This window comes from Cervus canadensis, chromosome 4, assembly GCF_019320065.1.
Source record: "Cervus canadensis isolate Bull #8, Minnesota chromosome 4, ASM1932006v1, whole genome shotgun sequence".
In the NCBI taxonomy this organism is placed as follows: domain Eukaryota; kingdom Metazoa; phylum Chordata; class Mammalia; order Artiodactyla; family Cervidae; genus Cervus; species Cervus canadensis.
Window position 1 is genome coordinate 76141063 of NC_057389.1, and position 18887 is coordinate 76159949.

General features: G+C 39.7%; 1 protein-coding gene across 1 annotated transcript in view; it reads left to right on the forward strand.

Moving 5' to 3' along the window:
• The first annotated feature begins 18548 nt into the window (after nucleotides 1-18548).
• Nucleotides 18549-18887, forward strand: part of LOC122440083 (synuclein alpha interacting protein) — a 153853-nt gene continuing 153514 nt past the window's right edge. The window contains exon 1 of the mRNA XM_043465898.1: nucleotides 18549-18726. The gene's annotated coding sequence lies outside the window, so the exon portion shown is untranslated. The remainder of the gene's footprint in view (nucleotides 18727-18887) is intronic.

Here is an 18887-nt window from a genome sequence, read left to right on the forward strand (position 1 = left end):
GGTTTCATTTTCTCCACACCCTCTCCAGCATTTATTGCTTGTAGGCTTTTGGATAGCAGCCATCCTGACTGGCGTGTAATGGTACCTCTTTGTGGTTTTGATTTGCATTTCTCTGATAATGAGTGATGTTGAGCATCTTTTCATGTGTTTGTTAGCCATCTGTATGTCTTCTTTGGAGAAATGTCTGTTTAGTTCTTTGGCCCATTTTTTGATTGGGTCATTTATTTTTCTGGAATTGAGCTGCAGGAGTTGCTTATATATTTTTGAGATTAATCCTTCGTCTGTTGCTTCGTTTGCTATTATTTTCTCCCATTCTGAGGACTATCTTTTCACCTTGCTTATAGTTTCCTTTGTTGTGCAAAAGCTTTTAAGTTTCATTAGGCCCCATTTGTTTATTTTTGCTTTTATTTCCAATATTCTGGGAGGTGAATCATAGAGGATCCTGCTGTGATTTATGTCGGAGAGTGTTTTGCCTATGTTCTCCTCTAGGAGTTTTATAGTTTCTGGTCTTACATTTAGATCTTTAATCCATTTTGAGTTTATTTTTGTGTATGGTGTTAGAAAATGTTCTAGTTTCATTTTTTTACAAGTGGTTGACCAGTTTTCCCAGCACCACTTGTTAAAGAGGTTATCTTTTTTCCATTGTATATCCTTGCCTCCTCTGTCGAAGATAAGGTGTCCATAGGTACATTGATTTATCTCTGGGCTTTCTATTCTGTTCCATTGATCTATATTTCTGTCTTTGTGCCAGTTCCATACGTCTTGATGACTGTGGCTTTGTAGTAGAGTCTGAGTCAGGCAGGTTGATTCCTCCAGTTCCATTCTTCTTTCTCAAGATTGCTTTGGCTATTCGAGGTTTTCTGTATTTCCATACGAATTGTGAAATTATTTGAAATTGAAAGCATTTCCCTTAAAGTCAGGAACAAGACAAGGGTGCCCACTCTCACCACTACTATTCAACATAGTTTTGGAAGTGTTGGCCACAGCAATCAGAGCAGAAAAAGAAATAAAAGGAATCCAGATAGTAAAAGAAGAAGTAAAACTCTCACTGTTTGCAGACATGATCCTCTATATAGAAAACCCTAAAGACTCTACCGGAAAATTACTAGAGCTAATCAATGAATACAGTAATGTTGCAGGATATAAAATCAACACACAGAAATCCCTTGCATTCCTATACACTAACAATGAGAAAACAGAAAGAGAAATTAAGGAAACAATACCATTCACCATTGCAACAAAAAGAATAAAATACTTAGGAGTATATCTACCTAAAGAGACAAAAGACCTATACATAGAAAACTATAAAACACTGATGAAAGAAATCAAAGAGGACACAAATAGATGGAGAAATATACCGTGTTCGTGGATTGGAAGAATCAATATTGTGAAAATGACTATACTACCCAAAGCAATCTATAGATTCAATGCAATCCCTATTAAGCTACCAACAGTATTTTTCACAGAACTAGAACAAATTTAAACATTCTTCGACATTGCCTTTCTTTTGAACTAGAATGAAAACTGATTTTTTCCAGTCCTGTGGCCTTTGCTGAGTTTTCCAAATTGGCTGGCAAAATAAATGTAGCATTTTAGTAGCATCATCTCTTAAGATTTGAAATAACTCAGCTGGAATTCCATCACCTCCACTAGCTTTGTTTGTAGCAATGCTTCCTAAGGCCCACTTCACTTCACACTCCAGGATGTCTGGCTCTAGATGAGTGACCACATCATCATGGTTATCTAGGTCATTAAGAGCTGTTTTGTACAGTTCTTCTGTGTATGCTTGCCACCTTTTCTTAGCTGCTTCTGCTTCTGTTAAGTCCTTACCATTTCTGTCCTTTATTGTGCCTGTCTTTGTATGAAATTCTCCCTTGGTATCTCCAATTTTCTTAAAGAGATCTCTAGTCTTTCCCAGTCTGTTGTGTTCCTCTTTTTCTTTGCATCGCTCACCCAAGAAGCCCTTCTCATCTCTCCTTGTTTTTCTCTGGGACCCTGCATTCAGTTGGTATCTCTTTCCCTTTCTCCTTTGCCTTTCACTTCTCTTCCTATCTCAGCTCTTTGTAAGACCTCCTCAGACAACCACTTTGCTTTCTTGCATTTCTTTTTCTTGGGGATGGTTTTGATCATCACCTCCTGTACAATATGATGAACCTCTGTCTGTAGTTCTTCAAGCCCTCTGTCTACCAGATTAGTCCCGGATTCTATTCATCACCTCCACTGTATAATCATAAGGGATTTGATCTAGGTCATACCTGAATGGCCTAATAGTTTTCTCTATTTTCTTCAGTTTGAGACTGAATTTTGCAGTAAGGAGCTGATGATCTAGCTAAGGGTCTAGGCAGCGTTATATGTAAGAAACAAAAACTAAACTTTTGGAAAAATTATGTTAGAAAGAAAAAAAGCAAACATTACATACCTTTTCAACCTTTTTCTGAGTGTAAATATTTAACTCAAATTTATTCATACATTTTGAATGAACTCTACACAGTGTTCAATTCTCAGATTTCTGCTCTTAGATAGGAGGACCAACTCTGGCTTTAGAAATATGCCGAGATAAACAGCAGGGGAGAGCAAGGCTTCCCGGTGGTGCTGTGGTAAAGAACCCACCTGCCAGTGCAGGTGACATAAGAGACATAGGTTCGATCCCTGGACTGGGAAGATCCCCTGGAGAAGGAAATGGCAACCCACTCCAGTAGTCTTGCTTGGAGAATCTCATGGACAGAGAAGCCATGGAGTTGCAAAGACTGAAAGACTTAGCATGCACACAGTCACATTACAGGTGGGGAATCCTTTTAGATTAGATGGGGGGAGTGGAGAGGCTCAACTTTCATAGCCAAACAGGCTCAGGTCATTAAGGTATTTTCTAGAAAAAAAAAATCCTTGAAAAGAATTCTTCCTTCTTTGTAAACCTTTGCCTTCAGATGCTAAAATAACTGATATTTTTATTGTCTTTACAGATGGTTTGAGGAGAAAGGACAGAAGGATGAGTTGAGACCTTAGGGATGATTTAGGACTGTGGCAAAGCCCCAAACTGAAATCCCTGAATTCATCTCCTATTTGCTACTTCACTATATATTCACCCTTTCACAGACTAGAGCAAGGGGGAGATGCTTTTAGATGGTTGTATAGAAATAAGTTTTTCTTATCTATCCAATGTCAGCCAGTTGTTTACTCTATTGATTTGAAAATCTCCCTCCTGCCCTAGGTCTTCCTTACATTGCCAATTAGCTTCTTTCTAATGTTCTGTCACCATTAAGATCCCCTGATTAGGGATTTATAACTGCAATCTCATTTTATTATATATATATATATATATATATAAAGTTTTCCCCTACCATGTAATTCTTCTCTCTTGAGCATGAACATATTTAACTGAGTGAGTGAACAGTAAATAAATGTTTATTTTATAATTGATTTATGAACACTTAACGCAATTCAAATCAAAGCCTTCAATTTTCCTTTATCCTTCACATAGCTTCTTCATTGAACATGAAATTAACTAAGGTGATATTTATAAATTTTCTTTATGTTGTGTTAAAGTTCAAGTAAATTGAACAAAAGGCATCACCTATGGAAAAATTAGAAAGTACTGTATTTAGATATAACTATGTCCAAAATGCTTAAGTGGTCAGGAAGACTTACTCCTGGTAAAACAATATTATTGTCTATTCCAAACTGCCTTATTAAAGAACACAGTGAAACTAGAAGGGTTAACCAAAGACTAATCACTGAATTTAGGGAAATATTCAGAGGAAATATTACAGTCTGTGAAATAAATTTTTACTTAAAGAAGTACAGAAAAATAGTCTACTTTCTTTGCAAGAACCTTAGATTAATTTCTCTTCCCTATGATCTTAATAAAAAGCCAGTTGTATTACATACTACATTTTCAGTTGCTTCTTAGAGAATGAGATTGAAATACTGTATATGGTCTATACTCTTCAAAGAAAAAGCAATTAAATGAAATAGGAATTTGATGGTATCAGAAAAGATGGGACCAAACTGAAAAGACCAGAGACAAAAGTGATAATTGAATGTTTTATTCAGTTGGAACAGTGCTGTCTTCTTTATCCCAGTTTGACCCCACATATTTTTCTTTTGAGTCCCCTCATTGAACATAACATGGGAGGCCTTTCAGTGTGGTTCTGTAGAAGCAGTGAGCAGACCCAGTCATGTAGGTGTCCTCTAAAAGCCTAGGCAGAGGAGCCAGAGAAGAGGAGACAGATAAGTGTAAGAAAAGTGAGCAGTGAAATCCATGTGTTTTAAACAAGATCTTTCACTGCCTCTCTTGTAGAATGTCAAAAAGCTGCCTTATGCTGGAGAATGTTCCCTGGCAGAGCTCTCTTCCCCTGCTGTGGGGAGGAGACCGAAGGATTGTTAAGTTATAATTGCTGCTGTGTTAGGACAGCCCATCAAGTTTCCTGTCAAAATGGCGGAAGGCAGGAGGCCAGGCTAAGTTCTTGTGGTAGGGGGCTGCCTCTTCATGTGCTTTGAGGAGTTTCTAAATCACCTCTGTCACTGAAAATCTCCCCTAAGAAAGTGCCTTAAAGCCCCACCATTATATTCATTCCTTTTGCATAAAGATTCCCAACCAGATTCAGGAGGAACCTCTTGGCTGAACCTATTTCCCAAGAGATGTACCCACAAGTGACCTTCAGTTATATGGGTTTATGGGCTTCACTTCCTTGCAGTAGGAAATGGCAACCCACTCCAGTTTTCTTGCCTGGAAAAATCCCATGGGCAGAGGAGCCTGGTGGGCTGCAGCTCATTGGGTCACAAAAAGTTGGACACAACTGAGTGCGTGACACATAGGCTTCACTCCAGATCCTGTTAGGATCCAGAGGGAGTAGGATACAAGACAAGTGTATTTTGGTGGCAAGTGTTCAGTGGAGACAGAAAAGTCTGAGATGTGATACACGGCCCAGATCTAAGAATCAAGTCTGGTCCCAGGAAGTCCAGCCCCTAAAGATAGTAGATTTCTATTTTGAGAAATGGAGAGGAGTTGAAAAGTTAAGTGAGGTGGTTGGTACCCAACATAAACTTGACCTACCCCACAATTTTGCAGGCAAGTCCTGGCCTTGAGTAAGGAAAGGACCCTGTTAGGAGGTCAACCAGTTATGACTCACTGGTAATTGCCGAACAGTAAAGCAAAAGCCCTTCCAGGAGTTGGGTTGCCTTGGGCCTCAGACACTTCCCTGCATTTCATTGTTGAACCAGGAATCTGCCATCAGGAGCTTCTCTTCCTTGTCAGTAGAGAGGCAGGGCTTGCTGTTTTAACCAGCCATTGTTTTTTGACATGTAATCTATTGCAATCAGAGATTTCCTTAAAAATCGCCTCATGTTATTGGGTTGGCCGTAATGTTCATTCAGGATTTTCCATAATGTGTTATGAAAAACCCAAGTGAACTTTTTGTCCAACCCAGTATTTTCTTACTTTCAACAACAGTATTGAAGAAACAATGAAACAGAAGTGAAAGTAGGGTCACAGGCAAGGCACCTGCGCTGCCTGTTCTGCTCAGGTTATCTGAGAACCAGTGCTACCCATCAGCCAGGACGTTTTACTCCCCTGCTTTCAGACACAAAAAGGTCAGTGTAAAGAAAATTAAGCCAGGTGATAAACCAACACAAGAAGGGATCATTTTTTCATATGTCCTTGCCTGGAGAAGGTAGAGGAAAATATTACAGGTAATTGAGTCAGGCTTCAGTAACCTAAAGTGCCATAAACAACACCCCTTCCCACTGCCAAAAAAAGCAGGGGTGGGGGCTAGTACTGTCTGAATGTTTGGTAATGATATACAAGCAGAAAGAAAAGAGTGAACTATTTTTTAAAAACTCTCGAACTACTTTTAAAAACTCTTGAAGTTTCCTTGGAAAAAAATTCAAAGCAGAAGGTAAAATAAATGAGTCCTGTCCACTGGGCTGATTAAAGAGTAGCAATTATATTGTCAATCCTGCCAGGAGTCAAATACCCCCACAGAATTCAGAATTAGAGGTGCTTATAAGGCTTTCGATCTAGACAAATGGACCACAGATATCTGCCTAAAGGTGAAGAGCTGTTTTACTACCTGCCTTGTGTGATAATGGACAGAAGCTGACAGTGAAAATGGCAGAGATGGTAGGTGAAGAGGTCAGTCATCTGCCAAGACCTGTAGGCCTGGAGTGTGATTTGAATGTTACACACAACACGAGGAAAGGCAACTTGCGCACGTGTGCTTGTGGGTGTAGACTTCACCGGTCCTGGGTTTATGTTGATGTTTCTTCCAATGTCACACTTTAAATTGTGCCTCACTGTGGCCTATTTCATCACATCCAGTATGTGTGTGCACAAAGCTATGGACAAGATGGAGACTTTAATCGGTTCTTGCTCCGATCATTAGTTCACAGTCTATGATTAGGAAACAGTTACAATAATAATACAAATGAGAACAATTTTGAAAAAGGGAGGAGTATGAAAATATATTGAGGGCATTTGTTACAGCACTAGATCTAACAGCAAAAGCAACGGAAAACAAAGAAACTAGAGACAGACTAAATATTTGTCAGTCATTGAAATACTGTGTGTGTTATCACTCAGTCGTGTCTGACTCTTAGTGACCCCATGGACTGTAGCCCACCCGGGCTCCTCTGTCTGTGGAATTCTCCAGGCAAGAATACTAGAGTGGGTTGCCATTTACTTCTTCAGGGGATCTTCCTGACCCAGGGATTGAACCCTGGTCTCCTGCCTTGCAGGCAGACTCTTTATCAACTGAACCACCAGAGAAGCCCTTTAATTGAAATATTAGTCATCAGCTAAATAAAATGATGTGAAACTTATGTTTTTGCATGAAAAGATGTGCATAACATGTTTTTGTTTAAAAAGGAATTAATTTGGGAACCAGATGCCTACTTTGATTCCATTTTTGTTAAAAGCCAAAGAAACATTTTTTGAAGGTGAGGAAGAGGTTCTGGGAAAGTACATTTAAAGACACACTCGAAGGATAGGTTTGAAATGTAAGCTTTGGATTTTTATTTTTAATGACTTCTTTACTAATGATTTTTTAAATGAGTATATATGTTGTTTTATTAATTCTAAAAGCCATCTTTTTTTGTTTAAAAAATAGGGAAATGGTGAAATAAAAAACCAATAGAGCTGAGAGGTATGATTTTAAAAATTGCACTTTTGCATGCAGACTACCGCCTATGCCAGAAATGGTTAATTTTATTGCAATTATTTAGTTTGTGTTCAATTCTAGAGGGTGAGTTAAGATTGACAGAATTTCCATGTGTATAATTATGTGTGTGTAATTTCTGCTAGTACATTTGAGAGAAAAGAGGAGAAATTACCTAATCATTTCCACTTTTCTTTCTTTTTTTCATTTTTGGAGGCCATTATTATGCTTTCTTTTTTCTTTCCTTTCTCTCTCTCTTTTTTTTTTTGACACAGTTTTTATTTGCACTCACACATACTGTATTAGTTAGAATCTTTTGATCGTAACAGACAGAAACCCAGCTCAAACTAGCTTATGCTGAAAAGAAAAGTTTAATGGGAATTTTGTGATCATATAAGTAAGAAATCTGGGGGCTTAAATTTTTTCATCAAGATTTCTTTCCTTTTACATCTCTTAGTACTATACTACCTCTACACTGTCTTCATTCTCAGTCAGGCTCTCTCCTCAGAGCAGCAAAGATGGCAGCCACAACTGCCCAAGTCTTACATCACTGTCAGCACCAACAGCCCCAAGGGAACAAAAAGGAGTGCTTCTTTTTCAATAGCCACAACCAGTCCTCCCAAACCTATGGCCAAGAGGATGGGACGTTCTGATTGGCTCCTCTTGGTCATGTGCCCATCGCTATGGCCAGGGAGGCAGGTCAAGTGATAAACACATCTATCAGCTGAGGAAGGGAGTGTTCCCTGAAGAAAAGATAATAGCTGTTACAAGAAGGGAGAAAGTCTGCCAAGTAGGCAAAAACAACAGATATACACTAAACATGGGATTTAAACTGTGTCGTTCTCCATAAGAAAAAAATGAAAGAGCCTCCCTCATCTTTTTGGTCTTCCTAAATTCTTGAAAATTTTTCCTCCTTAAGTTTCTACAAGTTCTGTGAAAAATCCCTCTCTGAATTGGGAGACAAGATTGCCTGTGTTTTTCTTTCCCTTTGTATCCTGTTACGATCAAAAGTTTCATGCTTTGGTTTACCCAACTGTCCTGTCATTTGCCTTCCAATGGTTTATCTCAAAAGGAAGCTGGTAAAATGAAAGATTTTGATTTTTAAAATACCTTATTTGAGTGGGGATGGGGGAAGAAAACACTGTTTCAAATGGGGTTTTTAAAAGCCTTGAGTTGGCGAGTTGTTGCATAAAAATAACTTATGTTCTTTTCCCTGAGCCAGCAGTCCTTTAAAAAAAGCAGGTGTTCCGGATACTGGAGATGACAAACAGCTTTATAACTAACACAAGGAAGAGCAGAGAACAGGGAACTTTTCTGCCAAGTGTTAGAGCCAAGGGCAAAATATTCCAAAATGGACTTTTTTGTAACCATTTCAAAACAGAGGAAGCCAGAGGATTAGTAAAACAGTAAGTGTACAGTCTGGTCACTTTGAAGCCTGACATATTAGTCAGTTTGCTAAGGGAGTACATTTATGCAGATCTTTTCAAGGGAAAAGATTTTTCCTTCAGCCAAGTATGAAGACACAGTAGTTTTTTTCTGTATCCTCAGTCATGCTAAGCATCATCAACATCTGTTGCATAACCTACATGGAGTGGGGCTATTGTCAAGAAGTTTGCAGAATACTCATTAGCTTAGAATACCTTAGCTTATTGATTGTAAAAGGCTTCTTTCTGCTTGTTTAGTTGCTGTTTTAGAGGAAAGAAAGGAAGGTTCAATATAATTTTGGAGGATTATTCATGCTCCCTTTTTAAAAAAAAAATCTAAGGCAATCTGAGGGACAGTATATTCTGAAGCCCCTCGGTCCCTTGGCATGAGGATAATATAGTGTTTTGTTTTATTTTTTTATGCTCCTGGTTTCCTTCTTTGGGAACATCTACAGAGCACATCAATAAATATTGTCTAACACTTATCGATGAGTTTTTCTACCAAGCATTAATTTTTCCAATACTGTGTAACTGCACACCCATCTCTTACCTCCCACCCAAACCTGAAACTGGCTAGCCACCCTCTGACGACACTGTCATCCGTTTTGATGGAATGGTTTAGGATGGATGCTGGGGAGCAGGTATGATGGGGTGATTTTTCACATTCCCTAGAACCGAGCTGTCCAATAGAAATATAATGTGAGAGAAATATTCAATTTTAAGTTTTGAAGTAGCTGGATTAAAAAAAGATTATAGGTGAAATTCATTTTCAATATATTATTTGACCCATATATTCCAACAGTACACAATTATTAATGGATATTCTATGTTCTTTTCTCTGCACTAAGACTTTGAGATCCAGTGTGCCTATTACACTCAAAGCACAGGTCAGTTGGCACTAGCCATGGTTCAAGAGCTCAATAGCAACCTCTGACTAGTTGCTACTGTATGGAGCAGTGTAGCCCTGGAAGGACCCTGTAGGTTATACTTAAGAGCATTTGCTGTGGACCTGTTATGCTTTCATATAATATTATATAGTTCTGAGTAGTTCAGGATACTGTGAGCAGTAGAATTTCTTCCCCCCACCCAAATCCTCATTTCCTTGATTCTGTACCAAGATTCCATGTTCTTTCCCCCTGGTCAATGTAGCTACTAAAAGCCATTGTCAAGGTCATGACGGTCCTAGAAAATGTGGAAAGTTAGAGTCCAGGAGAAGTGTTCCAAATTTATAGGTCACAATTCTTCTTGAATTCCATATAAGAAAACACAGTGTTTAAAATGCATCTGTGTGATTATTTATGATTCTCATAGGTTTTTTTTCACCACCCTCATGATTTTTTGCTGACTTGCTCTTAAATGTGTTTTGTGTTCTAGTCTCAATTCTCCAGTGTTTTGGAACAATTGATCTCTTTTCTGTTATACCTGGCCACACATTTCCACTAGCACTGCTTGATCCTCACACCAGGGAGTATGCTGTAGGAGGTTTGACTTTCTCTGAAGACTTGCTGTCTAGGAATTAGCACAATGCAGTTATATTGTTCTCACAGATGCTTTATAAGCACTTTAATAAGTCAACATTTCCACTTGTGTTTCCCAAATATATGGTTAATGGTGGTATTGATGATAGATTTTGCTTTTGTATCTGAGTGTACCAGGCCAAGTGGTAGATGACATAGATGTGTGTGTGTGTGTGTGTGTGTGTGTGTGTGTGCGTGTATACATACGCTCTGTCATGTCCAACTCTTTGCAACTCCAGAAACTATAGCCTGCCAGGCTCCTCTGTCCATAGAATTTTCTAGACAAGAATACTGAAGTAGGTTGCCATTTTCTCCTCCAGGGATCTTCCTCACCGAAGGATCTAATCCACGTCTCTTGCATCTTCTGCATTGGCAGGTGGGTTCTTTACTACTGAGCCATCTGGGAAGCCCCAATAGCCCTCCTTAAATCACTTAGTTATTTGAGAATAACTCTGAACACTTTGGTTTCTGCGTGGTCAATGGATTGATACTGAGCAGTCCGAGCTGGTTCTTCTACCTGGAATTCTTCTTGCACTGTTGGCACAGTTGTCCTCTTTTCTTTCTTCAAATTTCAGAGGCCTTCCCTGACCACCCAATATTATATTGTATTCTCTATGTTTTTCTCCCCCCCTCCACAGTATTCTGTTGTTGCCTTCATAGGTCTTGGCAACACTGAAACATGCTTGTTTATTGACTACCTTCCTGGTGGCTCAGACGGTAAGAGCATCTGCCTACAATGCGGAAGACCTGGGTTTGATCCTTGGGTTGGGAAGATCCCCCGGAGAAGGAAATGGCACCCCACTCCAGTACTCTTGCCTGGAAAATCCCATGGATGGAGGAGCCTGATAGGCTACAGTCCATGGGGTCACAAAGAGTCGGACACGACTGAGTGACTTCACTTCACTCACATAAGAGCAGTCTAGTGTGTCTATTCTGTCCAATATCCTAAACAATTAACACAATGCCTGAAAGTGAAAGTGAAGTTGGTCAGTCGAGTCTGACTCTTTGCGAGCCCATGGACTGTAGCTTGCCAGGCTCCTCCGTCCATGAGATTCTCCAGGCAAGAATACTGGAATGGGTTGCCATTTCCTTCTCCAGGGGATCTTCCCCACCCAGGGATCGAACGCAGGTCTCTTGCATTGCAGACAGACGCTTTAACCTCTGAGCCACCAGGGAAGCCCCAACACAGTGCCTAGTGCATAGCAAATGCTCAAATATTTGCATAAATGTGTAACCAAGTACCTTGCATTTTTCCAAGGACTGTATTTTTCCATTTATGTCACTATAACAATAAGCATCTCAAAATCATATTGACAGCCCTAGAGTTAAATGTGGAAGATACTCCTCTCGCTAAAAATGTTTCATTGTTAAAAGTATTTCCTCTTCTCTATTTCTAAGGGTGGGATGTTCTGAGAGAATAGCATTGAAACAAGTATACTATCAATGGCAAAACAGATCACCAGCCCAGGTTGGATGCATGAGACAAGTGCTCAGGGCTGGTGCACTGGGAAGACCCAGAGGGATAGGATGCGGAGGGAGGCGGGAGGGGGGATCGGTATGGGGAACACATGTAAATCCATGGCTGATTCATGTCAATGTATGGCAAAAATCACTACAATATTGTAAAGTAATTAGCCTACAACTAATAAAAATAAATGAAAAAAAATAAATTATTAGTCAAATCACCACTGGAGGTCTCAGTTGAATGTTAAATGCTGTTTACAAACCAAAGTTAAATGTGAAATTGGAAGCTAAAAGTTTTTTTAAACTTTAAATTGTCAGAGAACCAATGGCAATACTAAAACATGAAATGAAAGGTTTTCTCAATGTTACATGATCTAAATGATTATAATAAAAGTAAGTTTGTGGACAACTATACACATACCATATAGCAATCTAGAATGTACTATTATTGTAGTTTAAGAAAAAAAGAATTCTAGTGCTATTTAATGCCATGACACAAGTAGAGAAATAGGGATATTTCCATCCAACAAAGCAGCAGTCAGCTCTAGGGTCCTTTTTTTTCCAGTGAATTCACCCAGGTGCCATAGGTTTTCTAGAGTTCATTTATTTAACAAATACTTGTTTAAACTTTTAATGTGTTCACTTTTAAGTCTTCTTAGAATATTAGATTATTTAATGCTGATAACAATCTTTTGAGTGGGTACTATTAACCTCTCATTTCATAGCTGTGAAAAGTAAGGCCTGGACACATGAAGTGACTTTGAAGGTGGTAAGAAGGGAAGTTGGGATTTAATCCCAGGAGGTCTGACTCCCAGATCAGGGTACTTAACCCTTATACTGAGGGTTACTTTGGACTTTGAGTTTAAAAGCATTCAGTCTATCGACAATTACATCTTTCTGTATTCTTCCCACAAACCACCTTTAAAACATTTCCCATGATTTACAAGGACCGTTTTTCATCAGCCATCAGCTTTTCTCATCCTGTCCAATATGTATTTAGCTTTTCTTTCCTTGATTTCTTCTAAAGAGGACCATATGTCCCTAGGACGAGGAATTGGAAACTGGAAGCTATAAATTTATAGAAGAAAGTAAAACTCATAAGATAGTCATATCTAGGAAGACTGAATATCTTACTTCATTTTCAGAACTGGACTTTCTGCACTAAAACTGTTTGGAAATAGGATTTATTCTGGTTTGGAATAGTGGGGATTATAATTACTTATGCATTCCATTCACTGACAGCTTTCTTCTATACTTAGAGGTAACCAATTCTAATGTCTTTGTATGACTTATCCAAGGGGAAAAACTTTGTTCTGTTAATCCCTAGAAGCTGATTAAAGATTAAGTCAGAGACCAGTCTATTATAGTTTTAATCCTCATAAACTCTAAATCACTTTACTCCATTTCATAGCCATGGACATCGTCTGTAGAGCTATCCAGTTATCTCCAAATGCATGTTTCCAGTGCTGAGGTAGAATAGGTGAGGGGAAAAAGGTGAATTATTCATAAAGACAATAAAAACTCTGAATCAAAGCACATACATATCATAGCAATATTCAAAATACAGATTATGTGCATGCTAAATTGCATTAGTCATGTCTAACTTTTTGTAACCCAATGAATTGTACTCCCCCCACTCCAGGCTCTTCTGTCAATGGGATTCTTTAGGCCAGAATACTGGCACGGATTGCCATGTCCTCCTCCAAGGGTATCTGTCCAACCCAGGGATTGAACCAGAGTCTCTTGGTCTCCTGCATTGGCAGGCAGGTTCTTTACCACTAGCGCCACCTGGGAAGCCCACAGATTATATGCTGTAGTAAAATCTTGAAAACATAAAAGAGAGACATCAGAACAGATTCGACATCAATTTACATCAGTGACTGGAGTAGCTATTAATGAAGCTATTAATGAAGATGAGAGAGAGACTAGAATTTAAAAGGGGGAAAGGATGATTTTAAAGACAAAAACCAGACAAATAAGAATGATTTTATTCAGGCTCTTGAAATAGGAAGAACACCTCAACCCTGCGTACCAGAGTGTTTCTGATGGGTGATGTTGTATTAGAACTTTGTAGGGAAGGACAGACATGTTACAAGTGAGATGATTTACATTTGGGATGGTTGTAATCAGAGGAAGTCTAGGTCAGTTAGCTGAACAGGAAACATTTTCCTCTGTGTCTAGCAAGTTTCAGAGGGACCCACAGTTGTAATCTCAGCTATTCATTCATGAGACAAAGAATGGGAAATTGGAGGGTCTGCGTCTGGTCTTGTCAGCACATTCAGGCAGAAAGGGGAAAATCTGTGTCTGGGCTTGTCCTGGGTAAACAAAAGAGTCATGTCCAAATCTTATGAAGTCATGAGAAAGAGTGGACCGTGGGTTTTATCAAAGTCATGGGGAGGAGGCTTTTTGTGTTAAGCCATTGCCCAGAACACAATAAGGTGGGTGCACTTCTCAATGATTGTTAATTTGTGGGAGCACAGGGCTTAGGCAGCTTCACCATTGTCAATGGCAAACGGATTCAGAGCAGAGGCATCAGTGGACACATAGTGAGATGTGCGTGTGCATTAGTTGCTTGGTTGTGTCCAACTCTTTGCAACCCCAAGGACTACAGTCCTCTAGATTCTTCTCTCCATGGAATTCTCCAGGCAAGAATATTGGAGCGGGTTGCCATTTCCTTCTCCAAGGGATCTTCCCAACTCAGGGATCAAACTTGGGTCTCCTGCATTGTAGGCAGATGCTTTACCATCTGAGCCAGCAGGGAACCCCATAGTGAGATGTGCTGTGACCCAAAGGGAGACCAATTCAAATAGATCTGAAGGCAACAAGCCACTCTGGAGGGAAAAGGTTTTCCATAAAAAGGATCCAGGAAAAAGGGACCTACTGAAGATGATGTGGGTGGAGTCCCTAGGAAAAGACCAGTCCACTGAACTCAGGTTGCTGCAGAAACATCACTTTTAAACCACAACTGCAGATTTGCAGATGAAGCTTAAGAATGGGCAGAGTGTCTCTCAAGGCCAACATGAATAGTGCGTCCAAATCAACTTCAGGTAGAATAAAGCACAAACCTGCACAAATCTGACTATTGGGTTAAAGTAATTGTAGTTAAATCTAGCCATGAATACTTGTGTAGAGTTTGAATCCAGAGTTCCTCTAGGTATCTCTAAACCAGCTTTTGCACCCTGCTGGTAGCTCATTATGGAAGAGGAGCACAGGGGAAAGATCACAGTCCCAAATCAGTTGATTTACTGAAAACCCCTTAATGCTTCATGGATATTTTTTTTTTTTTTTGGTATGTTTTTGCCCCAGGGGTTCTCAGAACACATGGCAAGACATTCATCTGATTGTAGTTTTGTGCATGGTCTAGTTTTTCCCAATTAAAAATCCCAACAATAAAATTGCCAATGATCTGTAAGGATGGGTAAAGTACAGTAACAGGATTAAATGGAATTTCACGATAATCTCAGCAAATCAGATTAACAATGCATAAAATTTCTCCTATACCTAATCTTCTACTGACATTGTTATATTATAAGCAGCTAAGCTGCTAGGCTTGAATTTCATCCCCCTCCCGATTTTAACTTTATTAGAAGTGCTAAAATGAAGCAAAAGGCTAAAACTTGCTTCAAGAAGAGAAAAATGAAGAAATATTGCAGGGAAAAAATCACTAGAAAGTGAAGACATGATCACAGAAAACAGGTCAGGTGAGGAATGCTAAATTCCTAATCAGACTCAGCGCAGGCATACAAAGACCCATGAGTATAGACCTCCCACGTGACGCTAATGGTAAAGAACCCGCCTGCCAATGCAGGACACGTAAGACACAGGTTTGATCCCTGGGTCAAGAAGATCCCCTGGAATAGGAAACGGCAACCCACACCAGTATTCTTGCCTGGAGAATTCCCATGGACAGAGGAGCCTGGCAGACTACAGTCCATGAGGTTGCAAAGAGTCAGACATGACTGAGCGACTAACACTTTCACTTTTATAGCAAAGATGAACTCTATCTAAAGAAGTCTAAAGTTTGTCTGAAGAAACTCAAAAATGTTCCAAAGTTCGATTACTAATCATTCTTTATGTCACATTTCTTTGCTCTTGATTTTGTGGTTATTTCAGAAGTTAGAACTGCTATAGAATTTATACTTCTGTTTATCACCTATTTCTATACTTCAGCTCTATGGCTTTTTGTAAAATGCACAAAGACTTTTCTCCTGTTTTATAAGATCTACAGTAAAGTGTAGTATGGTCATCCCTCCTCATCTTATTATTTACCAAATGTCTGGTCATATTGTGGGATGCACTTCCTTGTCCTCTTGTGAGAAGTGGAGCCACATGACTAGTTGTGGCCAATGAATTGTGAGCAGGAGTGACCTGTACAATTTTTGAGCTGGAGTATTTAATGTCCCACATAAGACCTTCAAATTCGCTTTCCCTCACTAGAGTGACCAGCAATATTGCTGTTAGTGGCTGTTTCATTGGGCTGGAGTCTTAAAGTGAAAAAGATATGAGGCAGAGATGCCACTGACCTGGAATTACCATATGGTGACAACAAGAAATGCATTTTTAATGAGCTGTGGAAGTTTTGGCTTCTTGTTGCCTGAATGTTTGTTACTATAATATAACCTAACCTATCATGACTGATACAATTGCATTTGCATGTGAAGTATGATCTGATTCTTGATACATTGTTGTTTAGGTGCTAAGCCTTGCCAGACTCTTTGCAACCCCTGGGACTATAGCCCCTCAGGCTCCTCTGTCCAAGATTCCCCAGGCAAGAATACTGGAATTGGTTGCTCTTTCCTTCTCCAGGCAATCTTCCTGACCCAGAGACAGAACTCATGTCTCCTGTGTCTCCTGCATTGCAGGTGGACTCTTTACCCACTAAGCCACCTGCAAAGTCCAAAAGCATGGGCCCAACTGAATTATAGGTTCCAACTAGAAATCAGAAAGGATCCCAAACAGGTCTTTCTTCAGTGATTCACACTCTGCAATGAGAAATAAAAAGCAGAGCCTTTAATGCAGAGTTGGATGTCTTATTAACAAATCAACACTTAAAGAATGGGAAAAAGAAAAGAAAAAAGAATAGTTTCTATTTGATCGTTTGCAGTGTTGTAGCAGGTTTATTCAATTTTTGTAGCACAATAAAGATATATTATGGAAACTGGGTAAAAAGAAAGAGGCAGCTGTTTAATTGTAATAATTGAATGAATAATTACATGGCAGCTCTTTGGCAGATGATTTACAGTGAAATGAATTTCTGTACTAATTATTTTCAGTAGCTAACTCTTGAATATAAAAAACTGCTCAGTGATGAAGATCCAAATATGAGTAATATGAACTCCCTGGCATGAATGGAAACTGACAACTGAATAGTGGGGGAGAAGAAATGGACATGAAGCAGAAATAATAAGTGCTCTAAGAGTTGCATACTCCAAGCTGTGACAGGCCTGGAAATTCTAAAAAAGGGTAAATGATCTAGTAGCTATGGCTGCTAAGCCATTCCATAGTTAGTACTAGGCTGTAGAGGCAGCTGCTTGAATAGAAAACTGAGTATCAGAGAGTAGTGGGTAGTAAGAAGCCACTGAAGGAGAGGGCAGAGCAACTTATTAACTTGATAAAAAAATCAATGTTACTTTGAGGAAGCTGGCTTTCTTGCCATCCAGTCTAAAACCTAGCAGCTCTGTTTCAACTCCAATTACTTCACTACTTCCACACTTTGGTGTATCAGTTTGTGGTTTAGGATTTGGCAAGGCTGTGCACAGGAGAAGCAAACCAACAAACAGGCCAAGTGAAAGCAAACTCATTGCCTGTGTGTATAAGCATAGGTTTAAGGCACAGTGTAAAAATAATCACAGGGAAACTATGGTAAATATGTAATCAAAAACATGTTAGAATGAACCATAACAAAAGAAATTTAAAAAAAGGGGGGGGGGAATATCTGAAACAATATCTCAACGACTGTTTTTTTAGACTATAGCATGCCCTTCCTTGGCTACACAAAACCAGTATTTTCTCTCCTCAGCAATGTTTTCTGTCCATGTAACAGGATCATATCCATTCTTTGTTGAACCATTTACACCGAGGTAACACTGGCTTACTTACTGTTAGATGTTTAAGGCAGTTGGAAGGAGCTAGCCATGTATAACTCTTCAAAAAATTACTCCTTCATTGTTAAAACTTGATTTTTCAAAAGCAGGCTGTCAAAATATTTAAGAGGATGGCAATAAAAGTATGTTGTGTATAGAACATATCAAGGGTGACACCAACTCCATCCATATCTACTGGATGGAAGCAAGATGTGCTTTTCTGAGAGTTTATAGTAGGCAAAAAAAAAAAAAAGGCATTTTTATTTTAACCAGATGTGAAAGAATTAAACCCAATATTTTCAAGTATTTTTTAGTGCCATATGATGTCATCTGATTTTATATTTTCTGAGGGATAGTGGGTATTTTCAAATTGTGAAGCCACTTTCCATGTATGTACTTAAAGTCTTATATATGATAAATTACAGTAAACAAATTACCACACCGGCAGAACATACTTTTGGCTGTTTATGCTAAGACAGCGGAGAGAGAAATTTAGTTTCTCAATCGGAAATGGAATCAAAAGCATGTGAAATGTCTTCTGCTGGCCTTCAAGGCAGTCCTTATTTCAGAGACTATGTACTCCTCATCCAAAGAGGTCCAGAGCAGGGAGGGCTGGGTGTGTCCTCGGAACAGTCCAAGGGCCTCTTCCCTGCGGTGCCAACATAGCAGCCCCCGGACCTCGTCGGCACTACACTAGTCATCCAGGCAACCACAGTTTTTAAACAACCATGCCCTTCCTTTTTCACTGGTAATATGTTTTCAGTGACAGCCTTACACATACTGTACATCCCACCGCCACTAACCCAGATGGGGCCAAATTTCCCAAGATCGCTGCGCCACTCGTGTCCTCCGGAGTTGGCAAGGGAAGCAGGCGGCCCCTAAGCAGGCAGACGAGAGAACTTGCTTCCTCACACTCTTCTCTGGAGCAGCATCAGACAAGCGGCCACACCCAGGAGCAGGAGAGTGGCCCTCAAAGGCTTTGCTGAGTGAGCTTCTCTGAGCCATCTCTCCCGGGGTGGGGAAAGAGACTTCTGAAAAACCATTTAAAGCTTTCCAAAGGGCAGGAGCGAAACGATCGCGAGCCAAGGTTAGCATCAGTGGTTCCACTCCTCCAGACTTCACTTCGGAAATAAGGAAGGAAAGAGTCAGTCACCAGGGGCTGACTGACGGATGCCTCATCCAGCAGCTCCCCGCCCCCTCCCAATGAAGACAGAGCTGCTGAGAGTAAAGTTAATATTACTAAGGGGC